The sequence below is a fragment of the Vulpes vulpes genome, chromosome 11 (genome assembly GCF_048418805.1).
Source record: "Vulpes vulpes isolate BD-2025 chromosome 11, VulVul3, whole genome shotgun sequence".
Classification (NCBI taxonomy): domain Eukaryota; kingdom Metazoa; phylum Chordata; class Mammalia; order Carnivora; family Canidae; genus Vulpes; species Vulpes vulpes.
Genome location: NC_132790.1, coordinates 82,699,961 through 82,712,658, shown reverse-complemented (window position 1 = coordinate 82,712,658; position 12,698 = coordinate 82,699,961). Strand labels below are relative to the sequence as shown.

The 12,698-nt window shown below is 44.0% G+C and overlaps 1 long non-coding RNA gene across 2 annotated transcripts in view; it reads left to right on the top strand.

The window, feature by feature from the left end:
- LOC112932568 (uncharacterized) overlaps positions 1-12,698 on the top strand; it is a 425,597-nt gene that overhangs the window by 314,749 nt on the left and 98,150 nt on the right. The window lies entirely within an intron of this gene.

The following is a 12,698-nucleotide window of genomic DNA, read 5'->3' as shown; positions in this document are numbered from 1 at the left end:
AGCAGATTTGAGGGGTCAGAAAAAGCTTCTTGGAGGCAGTAATTTCCAAATTGAGATCTGAAAAATGAGTAAGACTGGCTAAGAGAAGAGGGCTGGAAGTCATGGTTGTTTTGTGAAGGCAACAGCTCAAAAAATTCCTGGGGTAAGAGAGAAAACTTGTGCCTTTGAGAATCTAACATGCTAAAGAGTGCCTCCTAGAGGTAGTGTTTGAGAAATGGGTCCAATATTATCATCATTATTCCTTGAATTATTTGATCAAGGAAACTCCCCCACACTTTGTAAAATATGCCACCATTATCATTTACCATTGAAATGGAAGTTGGCTAAAAAATCAAGACACTTGGTTTTTACTTCTAGCTCTGCTATGAAAGAGCTGTTTGACTTTGATGAGTTTAAGGACCTACTCTGGGCTTCTGGCTTATGTCCAAGGACATCAGGGACCAGGCAAGGTCATGTCCCAGAATGACATACTGCGACTGCATCTCCTGTGTTTAGGTTTGGCTACCGAGTGGAATTCTTTCCTCTCTTCTTTCCATTCATCAGGTCTATGTCTAATGCACAAGGGAGGCTCCTGATCCTGAGAACACTTTCAAGCAGTCAGAGTCCAAAAAAGAGGGTTTCCCCAAACTCAGGGAGCCAGATCCTCCAGCCAGAATCTGAACAGTCTGGCTGTACCCTGCTCCATTTAGTCTTGCTTGTGGGCTATTGATTTCCACAGACAGGAGTCAAGCCGATGAGTTAGAGCTCCTGGAGGGGGACAGGGACCGCTTGGGGGATTCTCCAGGCAGTGCCTAGTACATTATGGGTCCTCGGTTAATATTCATTGAAGTTTCATTGAGGTTTGATGAGATGGATGAACCATACAATATGTCAATAAAGTTAAGTATTACCCTAACCACATTCTTAAAGTTATTAAAAATGTCAAGAGCAGGGTGATTTATTTGCTCATTCTATGGAAATATTGCAAAGACAGTATGTATAAAAACGTGCAGGGCTTAAATGATAATGATTTATTTTTCTGGCTCAATCTCAAGCTTAGTGTCAGTGACTGTTTCTGACGTTGCCTGCCTCTTTGAGGTCTTTAGCCTTTTGACACCATTTTTGGTCCTTAAGAGCAATGGGAGATTGTAGTGCAGGCTAGAGGTTCAGGAGCTGATGCAAATTCATTCTCCAGCTGTCCCTGGTTTCTGGACGATGCCAAGCAGCCACCTGAGTGTGACCTTTCACATTTGACATCATTGCCCTAGAGTAAGAGATGCTTTGGCAAAGCTCTGGCCCTGAGCTGCGACCTGAAAAATGTGGTTCCTGGTCTGACATAGCATGTCTCCCAGGAGAATTCTAAGCACTAACAAGTGGGAGCTCAGGAAAGAGTGAGAATTAGAGTTATTTGCTCTGGGGATATGTGTTCACATTGACTCCCTTGCATCTGATCTGCAGCACAGCTTGATGTAGAGTAAGGGCTCCCAGCAGGGCCAGCCTTGAGATTCTGTACCCTGGGCCTCCACCACAGCTTCTCCAGGGCACAGAGAGACTCTGAGCCTCAGGGTGCATGCTTGTGTGTCTAAGACCGCACACTCCACGGGGTAGGTCTGCAGAAACAGCTTTGCAGGGCCACAGCCAAGCACCTCGTACAGAGAAGCGCTTGGTAAAAAATGATCTTGATGCTTTGTAATAACTATGTGATTAAAAACCACGTGAAAAATGACAAGAGTTAACACCAAAACACAGCCTTGCAAGCTCATGCGCAGCATCAGCAAAGCCTCTGTCTTCGGCCCCCTCCCCAGCTGCTCACAGGTGCCCACACTCTCTGGATATGCCCTCTAGACACACTGCAGCCAGGGGCTTTGTGCCGGGGAACCCTCCCTGTGTTTTCCTCCGGCCCTGCCTTCCCTGCCACCATCCCAGCACTTTGCACCACTCTCAGCCTCTAGGGGGCACCAGAGCTTGCACATAGCGAGGTGGATGCTTCTTGAGACAAAAGAGGAGGATTTTGGCTGCCAATTTGTCTTAACATTGTGTAAGGTCTGTCTTGAGGCAGAGGAGGCCATAAACAGACCGGAATCAGGGGGTGCATTGTTCTGGCTGCCCTGATGTTATTGTCAAGGGACTGATGGTTGTCCACACCCCAAGGTAATAGGGAGCCAGCTTCTGGTGCCTTTTGTATCTGAGAGTCCAGCCCATGGGGCCAGTGGTTGGGAGAGCCACTGTGCCTTTTGAGATAGGAGGTTACCCTGCCCCTGCCACACACTGCCTGCTTGCCTGGGAGCCTCATGCACTGGAGAAACAAAAGGTGTCAGAGAAAAAGGCCAGTGAGGATGACAGAAAGAAAGGTACAGGAAGAAAGAAAGAGAATGCAGGCAGAGGGGCAAAATCAAGAATGAGACGGAGAAAAGCTAATGTATGGTGATTGTTCTAAGCAGTGTTATGGGTTTTGGAGCAAAACAATTTGTAGGAAGCAAACTTCCCCAAATGTGAGTACTTAATAAAGAAGAAAACAGAAGGATTGATAATGGGAATTAGGCTAATGAATAAACAAGCTGCTTAAAAAATGGGTTCCTTTCGCAGTCCGTTATTTTTAACTTAGTGGCAATTTGCATACTAGTTAATTTGCATATATTAAATACTGCTCCCCTTTTTCTCCTTCCCACCTCCTCCACTTCAGAATAACATTTCATTACGGTGCTGCTGGGCCCGAGGACTCGGAGGCTCTGGAGAGTTTATTAATTTATCCAACACATGCTGTGTACATTTTTATCACTTGCCGCACAGTGGACCCGGTATCTTTGAAGTCATTAACAACACGAGGGGTGTTCTGCTTGAGGTATTCAAAAGAGAGTGAGAAAAGCCAGCCTGCAAAAATGTTCCCCCAAACAGGGAAAGATCATGCATGGATTTCTAGGAAGGCAAAAATGAGCAATGGATGACTCTCATCTGCATCAGAGAACCTCTGTTTTGTTTAACTTTTATTATTATTTTTTTGAATTTCAAATTGAAATGGAACTGATTCCCAGTGGGACACAGATTTCCAAAAAGAACTAGGCACCCATGATTCCTTCTGCTGCTGCCCACAGTGGAAGGTGGAGGAGAGCATGGCTCTTTGGGAGCCTCCACTACTGCTGATGGGAATAATGAATCAGGAGATGAGGACGATGGGGTCCCCCTCCTGGGTGCTCCCTGGACTGTACTTCCTCTCACTGCCCTCCCCCAGGGAGCCCTCCCACCGCTGCCCCTTTCCCTTGTGACTTCTGACTAACTCAAGCTTCTGGTTGCTTAATTAATTGCTCTGTAGTGCATTGTGGCACCTTCCATGGGACTAGAAGAAAGCCACCGTGCCTATGTGAGGTTTTTAAAAAGTGGGTAGGTCTGGCCCACTTGCAATAATCTTATTACTGTTTTCTTATGTCATTTTAGCAGTTTGTTTCTTAGTCCTCCCTTCTATTGTCCCAGATGCTTAAGCTCAAGAGACATCCATGTATTTGCCAGAAGCTTATAGTTTTCCTCAGGTGCTAATGCAAACTAAAATGTAATTAACTAATTTATTCAATCATTCATTCATCAAATAGTTATTGAATGCCTACTATGTGTCAGATATTCTAAGCAAAGGGGATATAAAGTTTACATTCTAGTGGGTAGAGACTGGCAAACATATAAAGGATAAATGATAGTAACCAAAAGTTATAAATGCTAAGGATTGATGGGGTAGCAAGTGACATGAGAGAAGGGGCACAGCTTTAGCTACGGGTCATCGGGAACAACCTCTCCAAAGAGGTGACAAAGGAGAACCAGAGGGAGACAGGATTTATTCAGGGTGTGAGGGCCATCTCTGTGCTTGGCTTGGTCGCCCCTGGACTTATGGCCTAGTGATGTTACACGTAGCTGAAATAACCTGCCAACCTCCATGTTTTTGCCATCCTTCAACCCTGGGGCGGGGCTGGCTTGGTGAAGCAGCAGCTCTTGGGACCCTTGCACCATTCAGGTGACCTTCTGTGTAGGTTCAGATCCTCTCTACAGGAGCAAATTCCTTTAGAGGAGGCAGTGGCCAAACATGTCAGGCGGCCTGGGTTTAAAGATGACCAGATTTTCGACTTTGGGTAAATTACATAACCTGCTTGCGCTTTTAGTTTCCCAATCTGCAAAGCGGGCACAATAAATGTACAAGTCTGGCATGTAATAAAGGCTCAATAAATGTGCCCAGGTTTTACTGCCCAGGGCATAAGGAGCTAGACCATGCATGGGGAGGATGGAGACATTTTATGTGGGGTGTCAAATGTGTACAGAATAGAAAATCTCCCTACAGTAGTCTGTCGGTCAGTGCCTTGTGGCTTGAGTCACGGAATCAGATGGGTTTGGGGTTGAAACCCAGCTCCACTAACTTACTAACAATATTATCCTTGAGCAAGTTGTTTGATCTGATTATGACTCATTTTGCTCATTTATAATATGGGGATAATAATGATGTCTACCTTAAAGGGCTGTTATAAGGATTCATGAGACAGTATCTGTAAAGCATGTAACACATAAATGTTAGCTGGTATGTTTAATATTATTTCACTGCCCTGGTCTGTGGCAATAAACAGTTTGTCTTAATGAACAAAAAAAATGTTAAGTTCTTCATATACTGTACTGACTCTCTCCCCTCCCCCAATTATTCTCTAACTGCCAGTGCCTTTGCCCCAGTCTGAGCCACCATCTTTGCTCCCAAGACAGTGGCAGTGGCCCTCACTGGTGTCTCTGCTTCTACTCCTGCCCTGCTCGAGGGCCTTTCTCACACAGCAGGCAGACGATCTATAGAATATATGTTAGCTACCGAATGGTTTCCATTCACCCCTAAACTAAAATTCAGACTCCTCACCCGGGCCTATAAGACTTGAACGGCCTATCCCTTGCTTATGTCTCCAAACTTAGCTGCCCTCGCTTCCCTCGCTGTAGTCCAGTCACACTGGTCTTCTCTCTGTTTCTAAACCTGCCAAGCTCATTCCTGCCTTAAGGTCCTTGGACATGTCATTTCTTCTGCCTGTAACTGCCCTTCCTTCTGTGCTTTGCGTGGCTGGTATATCAGTGAGAGATTTCCTTTGACTCTGAATAACTCTGACAATAGGACTTCAATACATACAAGGGTTTTTGTTTGTTTTTTTGATGATTCAGTTAGATTTCTGGAAAAATGTAGCATTGGACATTTGCTCAAAAATATCATAGACAAGATCCCTGAGACTCTGTCTTGGTTTCTTTCCTCATGGTTACAAGATGGCTTCCACAACACCAGGCATCATATCCATAATTCAGGAAAGAAAAAGGAGTTGAAGGGAAACAAGAAAAGGTAGCACCATTAGGCTAAAACGCCCAGTATATATATATATCATTGGCCAGAGCAAGGTCCCATTGGCTATATCTTGCTACAAAGAAGGCCGGGATAGTGTATTTTAGCTACTGTGCTGTGACCCCGAACAAAATCATGGCTGGATACTTTCAGATGGATACACTGTGGCCCTAAACAGAATAAGGAAGAGGAAAAATAGTAGGTAGGCAACTAGTGGTGCCTATCACATCTGTCTTTTAATTTTTTAGGTCTTACCCATTTTCTCCTCAGAGAGGCTTTCCCTGAACACCTTGTCTAAGTATCACCCCTCCCCCCATTCTTCCTGTTTCCCTGTGGAAATTCTTTATGATATAATTGTTTACTTGTTTATCCTGTATTGTGCCAGAGGAGCATGTATACAGGCAGGGAGCATGTCTTCTTGTCTTATCACTGAATCTCTAGAACCCAGCTGAGCACTGGGCATAAAGGGTTTCTCAGGAAATTATTCATCAAATGCATGAGTCAATCTGTTAATGAATGAATGTAGGATACCTTTAGTTTGTTGGAAAAGTTCTCTGTTCCTTTCTCGGGCTACCCCAATCAAGGGTTGCCCCTCAATGGAATTGCTAAAGAGAAGTGAACACAGTCAGCTAATGTCAAGAGTCACTTTGTTAAATTAAGAAATGACAATATCCAGAAAATGAATTGTTGGATTTTTATTCTCACACTTTATCACCAGCATTCAGCTCTCATTGGTTGGGAATTTCAGTAGTTGTGGGTGACTTGGGTGTGGCAAGGTGTAGAGATGTTGTGAATAATGGAGGGGATGTAGAGTCTAAGTTCAGAGGCATCCTTTGAGAGTGTTGGCTGTTATTCCCAAAATTTGGGTTGGGAGTATGCTGCACAATGACCATGTTTTCCCTTCTCCTTAAAAAACCAAACCCAACCACAATATATTGCTTACTCTGTATGACATGGATTAACTAATTAAATTCTCAAGACAATCCAAGGAAGGAAGCTGAGACCCAGGGAAGTTAGTGGTTAGGGAGTGGTGATGGAGTCTGGGTTGGTGGGTGATGGAGTAGCCAGGGCAACAGAGCCCATACTCCCAGCCAACATTATGCTGTAGTGCTTACTATTGTAATTTAATGCAGTATTTCTTTAGGGCAAATTGATAGTACCAAATGGAAACCTGTATTGTAGTATGTCCATGACTCTTTTATAAATGTCAAAATTTGGGCAAAAGTGAAGAAAATGACTCTTTGGTGTATCACTGCAGAGATAAATGCCTCAGTTGGGAGGGAGCTGCTCAGATACACTGGAAAACACGGAGTGGGGATGGTTCTGCAGGAACCTGTACCAGCCAGCCTCCATCCTCTTCCAGCCCTGGATCTGTAATTGTAACGTTAGCACCCTGAATTTAATTTCAGGGCTAATGCCTTGCATTGCTCCATTCTGTCTTTTCTAAAGGCATTTTAATATCACTAATCGATGCCCAGTGGAGTGATATTTTTTCCCCTGAGTGTTGCTCCAAAGCAAACCTCTTGGAAGAATGAAATTCTACAACTAATTTCAAAATGGGCGTAGGATGAAGCCTGCTGGATTCTGATTTCTTAAATCAGAAAAGACCTGTAACGGGGAGGGAATGGGCTGTAGCTGTGCAGACCTGAATTTAAATCCTGACTCTGCAACTTGCCAGCCATGTCACCTTGAGCTGGTTACTTAACCCTGTGAGCCTCAGTTTCCTTCCATTTACAAGGGATGAATTGACTTAACCAGGGGGGTATTGTGAGGATTGCATGTGATAATGTGTATCAAAAGCCCCAAGACAATGACATTCACAGAGTGCAGATTTAGACTATAAGAACTCCTTTCCCATCCCCTCTCAGATGTCTTCCGGTTCACTTAGTTGATGCTCTCTGATCCATCTTTACAAAGTAGACTCTTGTGTGGAGATAGCTTCAGGGAGGAGATTTGCTGAGCACTCTGGGTCACCCATCCCACCATCATTAGCATCCCTAATTTTCTAGCCATCAGTTCAGTACTGTGCTAAGTGGGGAGCCTCACAGCCTCACGGCTGACCAGGACATGCAGGGCTGGGGAGGACAGGAGGGGGCCAGGGGAAGCCAAAAAGGTGGTTAAGAAAAAAATGGTAAAAAGAAGGAGAAGGAGAAGAAGAGGAAGAAGACCCTGAGAAAAACTGGAGATACTGAAACCACTCAGCCTGAGCTTTCAGGCTGGCTTGAAGGACTTATTAACGTTAGGGCCCCAGTCAGGGGCCAGAAGGCATGAGGAGGGGTGGACCAACCATAAAGAACCCTTGATGCAAGAGAGGGCTGGTCAGCTCCACTGCCACCTCGCTGATGGCCCACTCCCAGGGTAACAGCCTATGTTCTCATTGTGTCAGCTCAGAGCACTCACATCCCATAAACCCACCCACATTACAAATTCTCTTCATTGTGGGCCTGTCTCATATATACTTCTGCACCTCTTCCTGACAAGTAGCCTTATCTGGAAAATTGCAATTCTTAGGGTCCTTCTCCTAAAGTTAAACAAAAATCTGCTTCCTTTTAGCTCTTGCCCACTAGCTCCAGTGCCGCCTCCAGGGTTCAAACAATGAGAATACTCACTATTTCAAGGGAGAATCTTTCAGATATTTGAAGACAAAGATCATCAGGCTAAGCACTTCTAGCACCTTTGTTTGCAATTTAATTAACATCGTGTCCAGCATCTTTTCCTTGTTCTTCACCCACCGGTGACCCTTTTCCAATTGGTTAGTGACCATCTTAAGCACAGATCTTCAGGACCATGGGGAGAAGAAAACAGGAACCAGTTCCCACTGAAACACTGCACTCTATATTCCTAGCAGCTTCCTTGGCGAGAGCCCCCCTACTACTGTGTGAATCTGAGACTGCATGTACTCTCACACCTGTGGTCTTCTTGTTATGAGTTGTTCCAAGGTATGTCTCCTCATCCTCTACTTGTGCACTTGAGTCTTTTAATAGAACCCCAATGTTTAAAAAATATCCATTGAAATAGTATCTTGTGCAGTTTTGTTTTTGAGAGAGAGAGCTGGCTGTGCCCATGCAAAGGCTGGGGGAGGAGGAGGGAGGAGAGGCAGAGAGAGAATCGTAAGCAGGATCCATGCCTGATGTGCATTTGGACTTCACAACCCTAAGATCATGACCTGAACTGAAATCAAGAGTCAGAAGTTGAACCAACTGAGCCACCCAGGCACCCCTTGTCAGATTTGAACTGATGAATCTATCGCTCCAGACTGCTTTTGGCTTGAAGTTTCTGATGCCCCTCCTCAGCTTCTCCTCTCAACCTTAAGCTGTGTAGATTGATAGATGGGCTCTAGAGGCCAAAAAATTAATAATACTTGATAAAAGTTTTGGACTAGATAAGACAGAAGTCAAAATTCTTCATTATATCATTCAGAGTATACTGTAGGATCTCATCACACATTAATCATCATCTCCGAATTTATTCAACCAGTTACAAATCCACCAAATGGTATATCATGAGGTCCACATCCCTGTAATTTGTTCACAAAATAGGAAACTCCATCAAAGACATTGTTAAAATTAATAAGCACTATATCTACTGCATCCCTTTGAGTCTTTCTTGTGGTCATCCCACCAACAAGCCTACATGTCTTGTTCTTAGTGAGTCTGAGTTGTTCCCAGGGAATGAACATGCTCCCCATCTTTGAGTTCACATTCTCCCTATTACACAATCTGCCCAAGGGGTTGATAGAGACCATCTTATTCCTTTGAAAATCAGGACTTGCCCTTCTTCTAAAGGATATTAAAGACATGAGAATGGGACAAAGGAGACTGAGGTTACACTTTGTAGAAATAATTTTGATGAGGCATTAAGAATAATTCCCTTGCCGAAATTGTTCTAAAATTCTAAACAATGACCATGTCACATGTACAAGTCATTAATAAACTGGCTATGTATTTGGTGATTACCCCCTGTAGACCCAGGGGCAAAGATGTGGGTGAGGAGGTCACACAATAGCAAAGGAGTTGTTGCTGTGAATGTGTCACAACAAGTCTTCCTTGTGGCCCTGTTGCTCCACGCTAGCTTTACCATCACGTTACACCAAGGTACCCTTTCCTCTCTGATGCTCTCTTGTCTGGGCTTCAGAGGGGGATGGGAATACTTTCCATCCCTATCTCACTGAGTTGTTGTGAGAACTCAGATGAAAGGCAGCATCGCATAGGAGTAAAAGGTTATTATTATGGCTTCTGGAGGAGTTTGTGACTCCAGGCGGGATCCACAGCTGTCAGACCCATGACTGTGGCTGTAAATACTGTGGGCTGTTGGAAGCACACACTGTTTGGGGTGGATCATATTCTCTAATTGGGTGTCACCTTTCACGAGCCAAGCAGCTGCCAAAACTGATTGCCTCTGATTTATTTTTTTGGAACTGATCAGCATATTGTTTTGTTAACAACTATCTGAGATTCAAGAAATCTTCTGAGTGGTACTACCTGAAACGTAACAGCTGGCTAGGGGGCTGTTTTGTGGTACACTCAAGTAGGATTTATGTGTTACAGGGATCCCTCACTTTTCAAAAGTCCAAGTTATGCCATTTTGATTTTATGAAAAACCTATCTAAGTACTTGTTTTCACTAACTGAGAGAAATCCAAAGAAGATTTTCACTTTTTACAAAAAAAGGCGAGAAGTGAAAATAGCGTTCAACATTTGTTTTGTAGCCTGCCATTACAGAGGCAGCACACACCCCAGCAGTGAGAGAGTGGCCCCGCCAAGCTCCCTCCTGGGAACCTACACTCAGTATCTCAGCATCTAGCTGCCACAGCTTTGAACTGTGTCTGTGAGCATCTGTGCTTTATTTATCTGGATTTATTTTGTGCATCCGTTAGCAGGATGTGTCCTAAAGTATCAGAAAAACCTAAGAGGTTATTTTTTGGGTCTGGGAATGCTCAACAATTTTCCCATATAAATTGATGGTAATTACTTCTTCACTCTTATGTGTGCCACTTTGGCTTACAAAAGACTTTGTAGGAATGCTCTTCTTTAGGATAGCATGGGAAACCTGTATTTCCTTCTTAGGAGCAAATGTGGTAATAAGCTTAAAAAGGTGAATCAGTGATTCCTCAATGCCTTCAGTACTGAATAGGTAATTTTCATATTTTGATGCAGAAAACACATCTTTGGATACATCTTTGGTTCTTTTTGGACCAGTATGACTCTTATGCACAAACTTAGTAGAATGCACAGAGCCCAGGAAGAGAGTGAAGACAAGACTCGATATTACCTCAATCACAAGACATCTATCCAATGCCTGTCATTCTCCCATCTACACTCCTATTCACCTATCCATCTGTCCATCCATCCATTCATCCAACATTCATTAAGTATTTACTATGCACAAAACACTGAATGAGACTAAAATCTTTCCTTTGAGGAGTAAACAGTTTAGTATATGAGATAAATTGTATATAATTGATGATAAAAATGTTATTATAAGATCAGACAGAGATTGCTTCCAGTTAGATGGGACTGGGGAGTCATTTGAACTAAACTAAAACAGTTAGATAAGATTTAGATATATGGACATAGGAAATAAGGTTTTCCCAGGTGGAGGGAATCACCAAGGGCAAAAACATGAAGGAGATGAACTGTGGAGACTGTGTGGGGCTTTCCAGGAGAATAATGGGAGACAAACTGGAAAGGTAGCCCTAGACAATTGGACAGCCTAGAATTCCAGGCTAAGGACTCTTTACTTCATTCAGAAGGAAATCCATTGAGGATTTTAAGTATATGTAAATGTGATCAGAACTGTGCTTCAGAAGGATCACCCTGTTTTCCAGTGCTAAAAGTTGGAAGCAAGATGATAGAGCTCTGCCTCCATGTCCTGCCCTCTGACTTCCATGTGGTAGTCACTGCTAACACTGGTGGGAAGGAAGGTGGTGCCATTTAACCCTAAAGAAGAAAAGTGAGTGACGTGGGTCTGTGAGTTCCAGTCAGATCCCCTTTTAAGGACTGTCACACACCCACTCATACAGCAAGTGTGGGCTGTTGGTGGCTCACAGCTACATCCTCTCTGGGAATTGTCTTTGGCTAGAGAGAGATGCCCCCACCCCCACCACCAAGGTTATATTCTCTCCTTCAGTGACTATTTGGTACAGATAGTAAAAAAATGCCTGGTCCCCTTGTCTCAATGTGGAAGACAACTCAGAAGGTTCCAGCAGCTCCTGAGCCCCTTACAGGATCACCTAGGCCTCTTTGTTACCTAGCGCACACTCAGCTGAACCTCTTGCACACACATCTCCATCTCAGAGTCTTTATCCAGGATTGAGCCTGCAGGCAATGGGTCCTCCTCTTCCCCAGCTCCATCTGCTGTTGACCCATCTGGTGGATGGCTTGTTTCAGCCACGTGCCATCTCTTTGGATAGGGGCTGGAAGTGGGCAGTGCTGCTCCTATTCTGCAGGATTCCTTCTGTGAATACAGGGTTTTCTCTTGGTTTGGAAGGTCTCTGAACCTTCCCAGGCTGTGTTCTCCAAAATGTCTTCCATAGGATGTTTAAGGAGGTGCTTCTTATAAAAAGTGGTGGTCAAATGGGAACTCAGTATCCAGAGGTTAGAACTGTAGACAATGTTCAGATGTATTTGAATATAAGGAAGGGCCTCTTTCTCGAAAACCATATCAGGGATTAAGGGATTGTTGCTCTGTGCCTTTAAAGGGTTGTATGGGACTGAAATGCTCATTTGTGAAGGGCAAGACCAATGTGCACTTGGGATAATGGTTTTGATGCAAGTGTTGAAGGCTCATGTGGCTCAGCATCCATGCAACATAAACAATGAGACAAGCAGGTAGAGACTGTGGGGACCTGGAATCAGGCACATACCTGTCTAAAGGGGGCTGCTGCTACATGATTCCAGACAGACATTTCCACATGGGAGAGCTGGCCCCTGTGGCCAGACTTCAGATTTTGCAAGAGAAGCCAGATATATGTATTTTGAAATAATTTAAACTTCTTGAGTTTTAATTCGATTTTTAGAAAATACTGTTTTTGTGCAGCAAAATATATCTACAGGCTGGATGTGGCCTGCGGGCTATGGTTGTCTGCCTCTGTTTTAAACCATTGTACATGCTGGAAAGAGTGCCAGAGGCAAAAAAAAAAAAAAAAACCAAAAAAAAACAACGAAACAGTAAGCACATTTGTGTGTTCATTTCTAGAGGGGGCTCTGCCCAATAGTGGCCGACGGGAGGTCAGGGTGAGCTAGAGAAATGGGGGGTGGGCTGCTGAGCTTATGCATGAGCAGACAGCTGAAAACACTTCCAACGTGTATTGGCCTCTTGCCTTCATGGGGACTGGGGAAATCTTCAGGTTTTAAAAAAAATCTTATTTGCAAATTTACTTA